The sequence below is a fragment of the Aotus nancymaae genome, unplaced genomic scaffold (assembly GCF_030222135.1).
Source record: "Aotus nancymaae isolate 86718 unplaced genomic scaffold, 86718_ANA_hifiasm-v0.15.2.pri h1tg000020l, whole genome shotgun sequence".
In the NCBI taxonomy this organism is placed as follows: Eukaryota; Metazoa; Chordata; class Mammalia; order Primates; family Aotidae; genus Aotus; species Aotus nancymaae.
In genome coordinates this window covers 29,492,921-29,505,981 of record NW_026988432.1, presented here as the reverse complement: position 1 = coordinate 29,505,981, position 13,061 = coordinate 29,492,921, and the positions used below count along the sequence as shown (strand labels likewise).

Sequence of the window (13,061 nt, the reverse complement as noted above, 5' to 3'; positions counted from 1 at the left end):
GCCCTCTTTGAGTTGCAGACTGCAGCTTTTTTGGGGTATCTAAACATGGAGGAAAGAATGTTAACAGGGGTCTCTTTTATAAAGGCACTAATCCCATTCATGAGGGCTCTACCCTTCTGACCTCATTATCTCCCAAAGATCCCACTTCCTGATGCCATCACAGCAGGAATTACAAGATGAAATCATAATAATTTTATTAATTTAACCCAATATACCCAAAATACTATTTCAATTTGCAATCAGTATTAAAAACCACTGAGATATTTAACATTCTCTTTTCATACTATTAGAAATTTAGTGTATATTTTACACTTGTGGTCCATCTCAATTCAGACTAGCTACATTCCAAGAGTTCAATAGCCATGTGTGGGTAGTGGCTATCATACTGGACAGAGCAACTCTAGAAAGATAAGCAAGAAGCTAGTAACAGTAATTATTACATTTCTGGAAAGCACAACTGGACAGAAGGAGGTAGGAGATGTGAAGGAGACTTACTTTTTTCATTATCTACTATTTTGTTCTTGACTTTTATACCATGTGCATGTGTTATTCAAAAAAATGAAGTACATTCTCTAAAATAAATTACAAATGTAGATATTCTTTGAACTAGTTCTAGAAATCTATCTTACAGACATACCTGCAAAGGAGCAAAACACTATATAAACAAAGTTACTTGTTGTAGCATTGTTTTTAATACCACAAGACTGGAAATCATCTAAATGTTCAACAGAGGACTGATAAATATATGCAGACACCCAGCCAGGCACAGTGGCTCACACCTGTAATCCCAAAACTTTGGGAGGCCGAGGCAGACAAATCGCTTGAGCCTAGGAGTTCAAGACAAGCCTGGGCAACATGGCAAAACCCCCTCTACAAAAAATTTAATAATTAGCTAGAAAATGCCTTAGTCCCAGCTACTCAGGTGGCCGAGGTGGGAGGATCACTTGAGCCCTGACAGTCAAGATTGCAGTGAGCTGTGATCACACCACTGCGCATTCCAGCCTGGGTAGCAGAGTGAAGCACTGACTTAAAAAAAAAAAAAAATTACAGACACCCATACAGAAGAATATTATATAACCCACTCCTCCAAAAAATAGGCACGCATTATATACTGACACAAAATAAGATGTACTATTAAATGACAATATATGACCACTTGTATTAAAAGGTAATATACACACAAAATTGTTCATAGATGCATAAAATCCCTGGACCACCACACAAAAACCTAGTAAAGCTACTTGCCTTTGAAAAGGCAACTGTTTGGCAAAGGACAGACTGGTAAAGAGACTCTTCACTGTGTATCCCTGAATTTTGGATTGCAGTAATGTACCATGTATACAAAAATTCACTATTCCACATGCAGCTGCAGATCTGTTTTCATTTACTCTGCCTTGCCTTATTGTGATATTTAAGTCCATCTAAAGCCTACTGTTTTTTAATTCCTCCATAGAGAGGTCTGAGGCTTCTTTCTCCCAGAATCCCCAGATGTTTCAATGATACCAGGACAGTTTTTATTTTTAATTTTTTTAAGCACACAGTTCCCAGACTTCCATCTCTTCACTGAATAACTTCAGCCCCAGCTACTGAATCTTATCTCTAGTAACTCCCCGAAGGCCAGCCTTTCCTTAAAGTTGACTGATTTTTCTAAGTTTCTAGTACTAGGGCACTTTCTCTCTCCCTTAAGCTCAACTATATACGTAAGAGAAAACTTGTTTTATGTTTTATCCAACATTTTTATCTCTTTACAGTAGGAACAATGGGCAGAACTTGTGTCTGTGCCATTTTAAGTAGATAGAGTATAAGCAATAATGGCAAACAATGAAGGTATGATTATTGAGAAAAGATTACTAAACTTGGTAGTTCATCTGGAAGGCCAGTAGGAAGGGATATGTGAAAAAGAATGGTTAAAGAAAAATTTCACTAAGTTGAAGTCAAGAACAGATAAGGTGATTACATGCAGAAAGCAAACGTAGACCACACTTTTCAAAGGTATGGAGAAAAGAGGAATTTCAAATCTTCAAACTGCAGGGAAATACAAAAAAAAAAAAAAAAAAAACCTATGTAAATTTTTATTTCAAAAGAAAGCCAAAGTTAATTATTTCAACATAGAATACTTTAAATATGATCGTGCTGCCTCATCTAGAACATTTAAGGGCCCACTAGAAATACAAAATCACTGTACAGTCAGTCCTCCTTATCTGTGGGTTCCAAATACATGGATTAAACCAACCATTGATAAAAAATATTCAGGAAAAAAAACCGACTGTATTGAACATGTATAGACTTTTTTCTCATCATCATTTCTTAATACAGAACAACTACTTACGCTGTATTAGATATTAAGCAATCTAGAAAAGATTGAACAATAAAATGTGCATAGATTACAAACAAATTCTACACCATTTTATACAAGGCACTTCAGCATTCTCAGATTCTGGTGCCTGCAGGAGGTCCTGGAAACAATCCCCTAAAGAGACTGAGATTTTTAGCAATGTACAGTCAAACATATTACAAGACAGAGAAAAAAGCAACAGCATCAATGTCCTGGAATTTTACAACTGTTTTAGTCAGATAAATATTCATTAGTAACCAGGACAATAGAAAATATCAAAAATTAAAATACATAAAAGCCAATTTTTTAAAAACAGATTTTTCAATTCTCACTATAACTATGTTCTTTCCAAAGCATAAGCTAGTAAAAAAAGACACTGCCAACTGGAAACCTAAGTTGGCCCCCATGGAGAATGAGTGATGTGTCTTTTAAACAAAAGCAAACAGGAAACATTCATGTGTTCAACTTTATGGACTGTCAAACCTAACGCAAGCTTTAATTCAAGAAAGTTATTATTTTACCAAAAGTCCACATTAAATAGGGACTGCTGTGTAAAAAGACTACCTTTCTTTTTTTTTTTTTTAACCTAGGAGTTATATTCCTATTACCTATAATGAGTTTTGTGGAATCCACAACTCTATCATCAGCTTGTAAACATACAACTTATTTATTGGTTTATCATTCCCAGATTATTAAAAAAAAAAAAAAAGCACCTATGACAACACTACACAGGCCCAGACTCAAATCAGCACAAATATTAAGTACTCCAACTGCTATACAATTTCCCAAAGTTTATCTTGACCCTCTTCTGAAGCAGCAACTAACACCACATCAAATCACGAGTGGGGTCCTCAGGCCGTAAAAGTTCAATTAAAGTTTAGAGTAATGTCCTCCAACAGAACCTTCTACAATGATGTAAATGTCCTTAGGTATCTGCTGTCTAATACAGTAGCCATCAGCTGCATATGGTTATATACATTTAGATTAAGTAAAATTTAATATTCAGTTCCTCAGTCACGGCAGCCACATTTCAGGTGCTAAATAGCTACATGTGGCTGGCAGCTACCTGTTAAGATAGAGCAGGTCTACAGCAAAAATTTCTCCAAGACCTATAGTTCTTGACAGTGGTGCTTCAAAGGCTTCCTAGGGTTGAGGAGGAGAGCAAAACTGATCAGGCAGGACTTCAATTGCTTACTCTTCCTTCCACAAAACAGCTGTACTCTTTTTATCTATTTTATATTTTGAGATTCTGCATTTATTTCTCTCTAAAGGCTTTCTAGTTGCTGCTCTGTGTACAGGTGTGCATATGTTTTAAGTCTGACTACTACTGGTTTAGAGTAGAAATGGCCAATGCACAAACCTCAGGCCAAAGCTGGACCCTCTTGATAACTAAAACATTTTTTAAAAGAAAAACTTAGTTGATCAGTTAACATGAACTACAACCTAACTACCTGTCTATTAAGAATTTTAGGCTGAGCACGGTGGCTCACGCCTGTAATCCCAGCACTTTGGGAGTCCGAGGCAGGCAGATCACCTGAGGTCAGGGGTTCAAGACCAGCCTGACCAACAAAGTGAAACCCCATCTCTACCAAAAATACAAAATTAGCCAGGTGTGGTGGCACATGCCTGTAATCCCAGTTACTTGGGAAGCTGAGGTAGGAGAATCGCTTGAACCTGGGAGGCAGAGGTTGCAGTGAGCCGAGATCGTGCCACTGCACTCCAGCCTAGGCATAAGAGCAAAACTCCATCCCCAAAAAAAAATTCTTTTAAGTTGATCTAAATAAGGAAAATTGCATTCATTGCCACAGATAAAGTATCTCTAGTCAACAAAAAAGTTTCAATAGTTCATTCAAGTCAAGGGAGAAGGCTCGTGGGCCCAGCTTCCCTCGCATCATTTATAAGGAGTTTATACAGGGGACTCTGCAAAAAAGATTTGCCACTCCACATTCTTTTTTTTTTTTTTTGAGATGGAGCTTCACTCTGTTACCCAGGCTGGAGTGCAGTGGTGGGATCTCAACTCACTGCAACCTCGTCCTCCCAGGTTCACCCAATTCTCCTACCTCAGCCTCCCAAGTAGCTGGGACTACAGGCGCTCACCGCCAGCACCACCGCCACCACCACACCCAGCTAATTGTTGCATTTTTAGTAGAGACAGGGTTTCACCATGTTGGCCAGGCTGGTCTAAACTCCTGACCTCAAGTGATCCGCCCACCTTAGCCTCCCAAAGTGCTGAGATTGCAGGCTTGAGCCACTGTGTCCAGCCTCACCACCCCACATTCTGAAATGAAAGATGTGATTAAGACGGAACACTTCCTCGATATTTACAAGACCTTAACCGTGATCTCTTTATAGGATTTCCGGAAGTAGCTGAAGCAGCATATGAAAATGTAGTTTACTTTCAAGTACAGGCAAACTATAATATCAACTATACAGATTTACTACGCTACTTCCTCAGATAGTTTTTTTTTTTTTTTTTGACTTAAGAGACTAAAAGGCATGAACAGACAGACTACCAGTGGTTCACCAAAGATTACTCTTTCTTATTAACTGAATACATTAAATCTGAAACTACATCCCCCTTCCCCACAGAAAGAAGGTATGGCACTGTAGATTATTCACGGAAATGCAGATTTTCACATGTAAAGTAGACACGTGCACTAAACAAGCAACTAAAGTCTATCCTAGCTTTCCACTGCTCTACAGCCTTCAGGCCAATGTAAAACCAGATTTTGAAAAAGAAAAGAGCTACCTAGGAGAATTAGTGACAATTTAACAGTAAATTCACAAATTTTGGTAAGAATGAATCATGTTAGAATTTCTGTTTTCTTAAGAGTACAAACCTAAATACATCAAGCACCTGTCCTATCAATGTGCTTCAGTTACAAATAATAGAAACCCACTGAGCCAAGGAGAACCACTCACACTGTACAATGTAAGGCAAGCACAGAAAAAACAGAATCGCCCTAAAATTTCTGGCTACCTAATCAAAATAAAGGCAGTGTCTAAATCCACCTGGCTTGGAAAAATTACATTCTCTCTACACGAAATTGCTGAACTGAAGCTGAGAGCTATCTTTGAGATGTAAACCTAGAATCAACACTGAATTATGTCCTACCTGAATACATCCCAATTACACCAACCTGAAAAAAATGATCGAAATTGATCAGTGACAAGCAATAGGCCTCTAACTATGCATTTTTAAACCAAAAAGGCTAGATTACTTTTGTACTACTGATAAAAAAAAAAAATCCAATTTTTAAAAATAGCCTAGGCAACATATTACAAGGTCACCAATAATTATCTGATGATACAGATGGTTTAAAAAGTAACCCTGAGGTAAGGTTAGAAGAAAGGGGATCAAAGAAAGTATCAATGCTAATACTGGGCAGAAGTCACATTACAAGAGTCAAGAAACCCTCAACAGAGAGATCAGCCAACTATATTCTCTCTTGCTTTGTCCCAGAAATCTCCAGCATACTCTATCACAAAGCCAGTGAAAAGCAGAGGCTATTCTCAAAGCACTAGTGAAATTTTGTATGATACTCCTGCAGACTGACAAAAAAATTACTTACTTCGAAGAAAGGGGTGGCATAGGGTGCTACCACACTGAGACAGCCTTCCTTTACTACTGGCTACCATTTCAGCTTGGAATCTGAATGGCTGTTTGAATGGCAAAACAAATAAAAAACATCTTGGTCATAACAGGTACTGTGGATCTTTCATGAAATAAGCCATAAGCCATAGCACAATCTTCTACCCCTTTAAGAACATTTGTTAATCACCCTGAGTGACAATCTAAAGTATATTATGTAGATTACCACACTCTTAAAAAGATTTTCCCAAACATGATTTAAGCTAATTGATGAACATTCATTACTATGCTTTCAGGTCTGGTCCTGAACGGAATGACCCCAGACATGCTAGCCAGGCTTTGACTATTTTTGTGTCTTGCAGATTATCTCTTATTATCCTCACCAGGCTGTTATCTGTTTTTTCTTACAATAGACACTAGGCTAACATCCTACTATCCAATCCCCACCACACCCCCTTTAAACCTCCCACAGTACCCATAATCTACTTGTTTCTAATCTAGTGCAGGTTTAGAAGCCAGATAACTTTGCTTGTTAGAAACACTTTAAATAAATGCCAACACATTCTTATTAGGGGTCTCCAAGGCTCTCCTAAGCTTTAAGCTGCAGACTGGGACAATTTGGCTATCCCAGGCCTTTGCTGTTCATTGTCTGCTGCTCGAATAAATTTTAATAGGTCAATAATAACAGTGTAGGCAAATCATCTGGATTAGAAAGAACCCAAGTAACAAACCCACAACTACATGACAGGAAATCATTTGGGGGGACCCTTATATCTTCAGGTAATGTTCTAGGTACTTTAATTGTGATCACTTAATAAGAGGAAGGGGTTATTACTTCCATTTTCTGTCAGAAAACCAAGGGTCAAGGATTAAGTAGTAAATTGCCCAATACTGTAACTGAGAAACAAAGTATTAGCCTAGGGGCTCTCTGATTCCAAAACCCAAGGCCTTTGCACTACATGAGATTGTTGTCCAATTCTGGTTCTCAGTATAACCGTTTTCACTTTATTCTTAATCCCTTCACTGGAACCTGATTCATTCAAGTCTGCTTTCTTTCCTTAACCAGTTTCTGTAACTAAAGGGCAATAAGTAATCAAATTAAGGCCAAATGAAGCTTAGCTCTACAAGTGTACATCTGTTCAGCAATAAACACGTTTCTGAAAGACTGGCCATATCTTGTTTATATAGACTGTGCAAAACTGGTACCAATTCCCCCCAAAATATATCAATTGTTCCCAGTGACACTGAGTTAACACTTCACATCTTCCCCAGTGCTGTCCAACTACATGTGATAGGAAGCACGGCAAGCATACTTGAGGAATCGCTCGGTAACACATGCTCCCTCAATTTGTATACTAACAATTTTCTTACTCTAAACACTGGAGAATCGGGTAATGGACACGATTTTCCACTTTTCTAATTCCATTAAGGAAAAGGGGTGTACTTTTTTGCTGATACTTTATTGCCTAGACCAAAGCCCAACTCACAGAAAAAGCTGTTTGATGAATAAATGCTACTTGGTCAATACAAGTTATTTGTTGAATAAATGCATACCTCTCCTGAATTGGCTTGGAATTTTTTACATTTCACATTTTCTGACACACTTTTGCAAAACTTAGTGGAAAACATCTTCCTTCTTACAGAAACTAAGGGCCTAAAAATAGCTGTTCTATACATATCAAAAGACTAGGAATCTTAAAAGACATGAACCCCTTCACCCTCTAAAAATGACTCTTGTCCCAAGAATATGAAATCTCCATTTGCAAAATGTAAAAATTCAACAGGTCTTTGGCCAGCAGTTTATGCAGCTAAACTGAGTTTTTCCATTCACATATATTCCCCCAAATGTGAACAAGATTATAGCAACATGATTCTAATATTTATTACGTAAAAATGAAAAGGGGGCAACCTCTTTCCATCTTGAAGTAGAATAGAAATAACCTTTGTTCCTATTAAAGAGAAGCTCTGTTGAAATACACAAAACCATCGCCAATATTCCTACATAAGAGTTAAAAACACATACCAAGCCTGATAAGCCACAAACAACAGGAAATTACCCTGCACAGTTTCTTAAAAGACTATTATTTCATGAAGCTTACAGACTGTGTGGAGACATGACCACTTATGACTAAGTACACGGAGGTTACAACCTTGAAACATCAAACTTTTGTTGAACACCTACAACCCTTGTAGCCTCACTTTAGAAGGTGCGGCAAAGTATAAAAACCAAGCTGGGAGAGCAATTTCTTACTAAAACCCCAAAATGAACGTTTCCAATCACATTCCATTAATTAAACCTGGCCAGAGAACTGCCTTGAACTCAATTAAATCCAGTTAATATTTATAGTAAGTGTATAAGTGGGTACTCGCTTTAGAAATGCCCAAAGGTGTGAACTATTTATATTTACTACCACAGCCAAGTTTACTGCAAAGGCTAAGGAACTTTAAAAATTAACGTATTACTTTTGAATTTAATATAAACGTTTGCTAAATGACCTTTTGGCAGAGGAAATTCTTTAAATATCTTGTGTGGGTTTTCTGAAGGCAAATTTTTAAAAAACCCTCAAACTATGATACATTTATGAAGCCCATTTTAAATTGTTTCTCACATCTCTGCTGCATTTGCTTCACTAATTCATGTATTAAAAAATGTTGAAACTCCATTTAACTATTTGACTAAGTTTTACGTAAGATGGAAACTTTTTGAAAGGGGGTTAAAATAAAAGAGCAAATTTTCAGCATAATAAGAGCAAATTTATTATTAGGCTCAAGAAAAACATCCTATCAGTGATTCATTCATATGAACCTATCAGGTTCAATTGATATGAAGTCAGAAGAGAGAAAAGGAATTTTGGAAATTCATTCACATTTCAAGGGCCATTTCTAAAACGGTGAAATGACTTCCAAGTTATTTATTTATTAACAATTATTTTACACACCTTTTTAAAATTTTCACACACCAAAATTTAAGAGTATCAGCTGTGTGCGTGTTACACACAAGCCATGGAAAACTCGAGACTACCATGGTTAACAAAGGTTACCGGACCAAAAAAAAAAAAAAACTATAACAAACAAGACAGGACTAATGGAAAATGCTGCTTGCAAATTCGTTTCACCTGGAGATTTTTTTTTTTTTTTTAAAGGTATGGTTGACACTACACTGGTGGTGTTTTGCTTTTAAAGGGTCAAGAGGAAGGAGTAACAAAATCCAGGTATTCTGTTTCTGTTTTAGGATCAAAAGGAAATAATGTTAAGTAAAAGACAAAAGTACTTGACCTAAGGACAGTATCCCCCTCCAAGAGAACAAAGTAAGTTGCAATTTTGATAACCAAATTTGAAATACGTGAAATCAGAGGGCTTTCCAAAGGCGTGTGATAAAAACTAATAGGCTCCACCCGCAGAACAACTTTCACAAGTGAGTGATGATCACAGAATATCAGCTGTGTGCGTGTTTGTGAGTATACACAAGCCATGGAAAACCCGAGACTACTATGGTTAACGAAGGTTACTGGACCAAAAAAAAAAAAAAGTGGAAGCAAAGTATTACGCGCCCCTAACACAGCTTCCCCACAACTCCTGAAACAAGAGCTCTGGCCCTTCGGCTTTAAAAATCAGAACCACAAACTATGGAGAGTACAAGCCGCGAAGGGAAGGGACGCAGGCAACCCCCGCCCCCGCCAGGCTGGGCGGCAGCACTGACCGCCAAGCCCCGTCCCTCCCGGGTTCTCCAGCCCCCAACCCGCACGACCGGGCCCGCGCACCCACAGCCCCCGAACTCACCACACCCCAGCCCCCACCCGCCGCGACCATGTGACACGGCTCATCGCCCCAAGCCGCGGCCGCACACAAACACACCCCTAGCCAGAGGCCCGCGGGCGCCGAGGCTTTACCTGCACAGAGGCGCCAGGTCCCGCCCCGTCAGATCCGGGGGGTCCGGGACCTTTTGTTCCTTCCTCTTCCGATGGGATGGAGGGAGCTGGGAGGGGAAGAGGGGAATGGGCGATTGGAGGCGGAACTGAAAACACTCCCGGCCGCCGTCTTCCCGCCCCGCCCCCGGGCCCGGGCCCGGCCAGCCGCCCCGGCGCGCGCGACGGGAGGGGAGAGGTGGGGGCCTGGCCGCCGCCCGCGGGGAAGGAGGGAGTGAGGACGCGCGCGCCCGCGCCGCCCCTCCTCCCCTCAGGCGCGCGCCCGCAGCCCTCCCCACCGCCCGCACGGCCGCGCCCTCCCCCGCCGCCCCACCTCTGCTTCCGCCTCCCGCCCTCGGCCGCCGGCCGCCGCGCACCCACCTCCCGGCGGCTGGCGGGCTGCTGCCTAGCGAGCTGCTCCTCCGCCGCCGCGGCCGCGCGGGTAGACCCGCCTGCCACCCCGGGCCGCGGGCCCCGCCGATTCGCCGGCGCAGCCCCGGGGCTGGCACCCTGCCGCCCGCTGATTGGCGCCTCCAGCCGCCCGTTAGGGCGCGAGGCACGCTGGCCGAGCGCCGCGCGGGGCGTGTACGGAAGACGGAGGGAGCGGAGGAGGAAAGGAACGAGGCCGAGCGCCGCGGGAAGGGCCAGGGGGCGAGCGGGGCGCGGGGAGTCGCCGGCCACCGCCTCCCCACCTCCCTTTGCCTACGGCCCGCCCCGCCTCCCGGCCGGACCGGCGGCGCCCGCAGCCAATCAGCACGCGGAGAGCTCGGGGTGTGAGCCGCGCGTCGGGGACCTCGAATCGGAAGGGAGACGTCGCTTGCTGATTGGTCCCGCCTCCCCCGTCTAGCGTGAGGCGAGGCGGGGCGCGGCCGGGCGGGGCGGGACGCCCGCGGTTTCGCTTGAGTTGGGCTTCGGCGCGCTCCCATCGGGGCTCAGGGGTGGGGAGGGAGAGGCCCGTGCCTTGTCGCGCTAGAAAACGATCCCCGGCAACTGCCGGGTCCCTTGCCAGCGCGGTGGGTGGGTCCAGTAGGGGCCTGCCGCCTCGTCCACCGTCCCTCGTCAGGCCGGGGCGGACACGTGCTCATGCCACGGGGAGGCCCTGGGCAGCCCAGAGGACGCGCCTGGGAGAGAGGGGTTCTGGAGAAGCCGGAGGACCGGGCCTGCGACTGGGTGCGCCCTATGCAAATGAGTGGGCGGGACCCTCGTGCTGCCGAACAAGAGCGGATTCGCGATGTAAATAAGCCCGGAGCTGGGGTCTTTCGACACCACTTAGGCCCGGGCAGGGGATGCCAGGTATAAGTATTTAACCTGAACCTTGGTTCCTTCTTCAGTAAGAATAATATCAATAATGCATGTCCGGAAGGGTCTTTGTGAAGTGTAAAAGAAACGCCTGTCACGATGCCCCTTAATGGTTGGGCTATCTTCCCTTCCCCTTTTCTCCACTGTTGAGGCGATTAGGCCCGGGTCTGCACATCTGGCCTACAGGAGGCAGCAGGCCCTACACTTACGACTGCCCAGGGCATAACGGCACCCAGGGGAAAGCTTGCTGCTTTTACCCTTAGGAACACCCAAGCCTCTGCTGACAAAATATTGAGCCCAACTAATGACATCAAGTATTTACTATGCACCCACCGTGACACAGGCAGGGAGCATCGTAGAACTAAAGTTGAAAAGAAACTTAGGTCTCACACAGGTGCCAGAGACAAGACTAGAATGCAGTTTTCTTGGCCGCCTGTCCAGAAACTGGATTACTTTATAGATTCGGTTGGGGACTTCAGATAAACAAGCTGGAAAGAAGCACTAGCAATACAAGTCAGTAATCGGGAAGTACCAAATGAGCACTTCAAACAAGAGTTTTTGAAGTATACGCTTTCTTAAAACTGAAGGGGTCCCAGAGGAGGGTGCCTTCACATGGATCTTAAGAGCGATGTGGCCATCCCCTGAGTCATACAAGTTTTCCAGATGTCCTTTCAACATCTCTGTCCTTTCCACCATCTCCTCACACATGGAGGAACTTTTCTGAAGCGAAAGTTGCAAGGAAGAGCATGAACCCAGGAATCGGGCACATTGTAGCTTTGAGTACGGCTCTATTCCATAGCTAATCTTTGGCAAATGGAACTCACCTGCAGCCATACCTACTTAAATATAGTTGTGTGTTGGTTAAATAATAATATGAAAGTAAATAGCATAGGACTTTGAAGTTCAAGGAAAGTCTGTGATCCTTAACTTCTCTTCTGTTGCATGCAAACATTTATGCTAAGACAAACCTACTTAGCAGAAATTCCTCCTCCAGATATTTCCTTCCAGGGTGGTTTCTTCCATTGTTAGTTTAGAGGCAGCTCTACTAACCCCTTAATAAAAAAAGTTTGTGAAGGAAACTCAGGAAGCTAATTGGTGGAGTTGTCCCACCTCCTCTGCCTTGTTTCCTCTTTCCAGAGCCACTAGGGAGGATGGTCTAGGGCAAAGGCTGTTCAACTTAAAAGTAGGAAGCCTGTTTCTGGTTTTGGGTCTGTCTTCCTGCTAATGCAAGTCAACAGTTGTAATATGAAGTAGCATGTTAAAAGCTACCCTGGTCACACCAGTATTCTTTCCTATGTGAACAGGGTGTGGATTTGGGTTTCCACCTGAATAGTAGGAATAGGAACAAAAGCAGGCCTAGCTGGGATTCCAGAAGAATGTGCTCCCAGTATGGGAGTTAGGTACTTTGAGGTTACCTTAATTGAGTGGGTAGTATGCCTGAGGTCTAAGTTAGACCATTTCTCCAAAGTCTCAGACTTTGGGTTCAGAACTCTTTCATTTAGGAAACCTTCCAGGATATCTATAATTGAGGAAGAGGGAGGAGGGACAATCTGGCTACCAATGCAATCCCCAAGGGGCTTAGAAATGGGAGCGTGCCTACTGTCCCCTCTGCTAGAAATGCATCTAAACCAAAGTGGGTCAAGACAGAAACTGAAGGCATATAGAGCAGGGATTGCCATGGCAACAAACAGCTTGGAAATCCACTAGGGTACCTCAAGATCTATCAGTAGGTCCCTATTGTATAAATTAGATTGAGTGAGTCTTATTTTTATATGGATAGAGACCAAGCTTAACCCTTCATTACACATGACACAGCAAAATCAATTAAATCTAAATTCAGAATCCAATTCAAAAGTGGTTAAGTGCACTAGAGACACATAAAAATGATAATGGTGGTTGCTTCTGGAAAGAGCCTGAGGGTCGTAAAGTG

At 42.8% G+C, this 13,061-nt stretch overlaps 1 protein-coding gene across 1 annotated transcript in view; it reads right to left on the bottom strand.

The window, feature by feature from the left end:
- The window catches only part of SMAD2 (SMAD family member 2), a 91,821-nt gene extending 81,545 nt beyond the window's left edge, over window positions 1-10,276 (bottom strand). Inside the window, exons 1-2 of the mRNA XM_021670070.2 lie at window positions 10,214-10,276; window positions 9,818-9,903 (exon numbers count right to left, since the gene is read on the bottom strand). The gene's annotated coding sequence lies outside the window, so the exon portion shown is untranslated. The remainder of the gene's footprint in view (window positions 1-9,817; window positions 9,904-10,213) is intronic.
- Window positions 10,277-13,061: the final 2,785 nt, after the last annotated feature.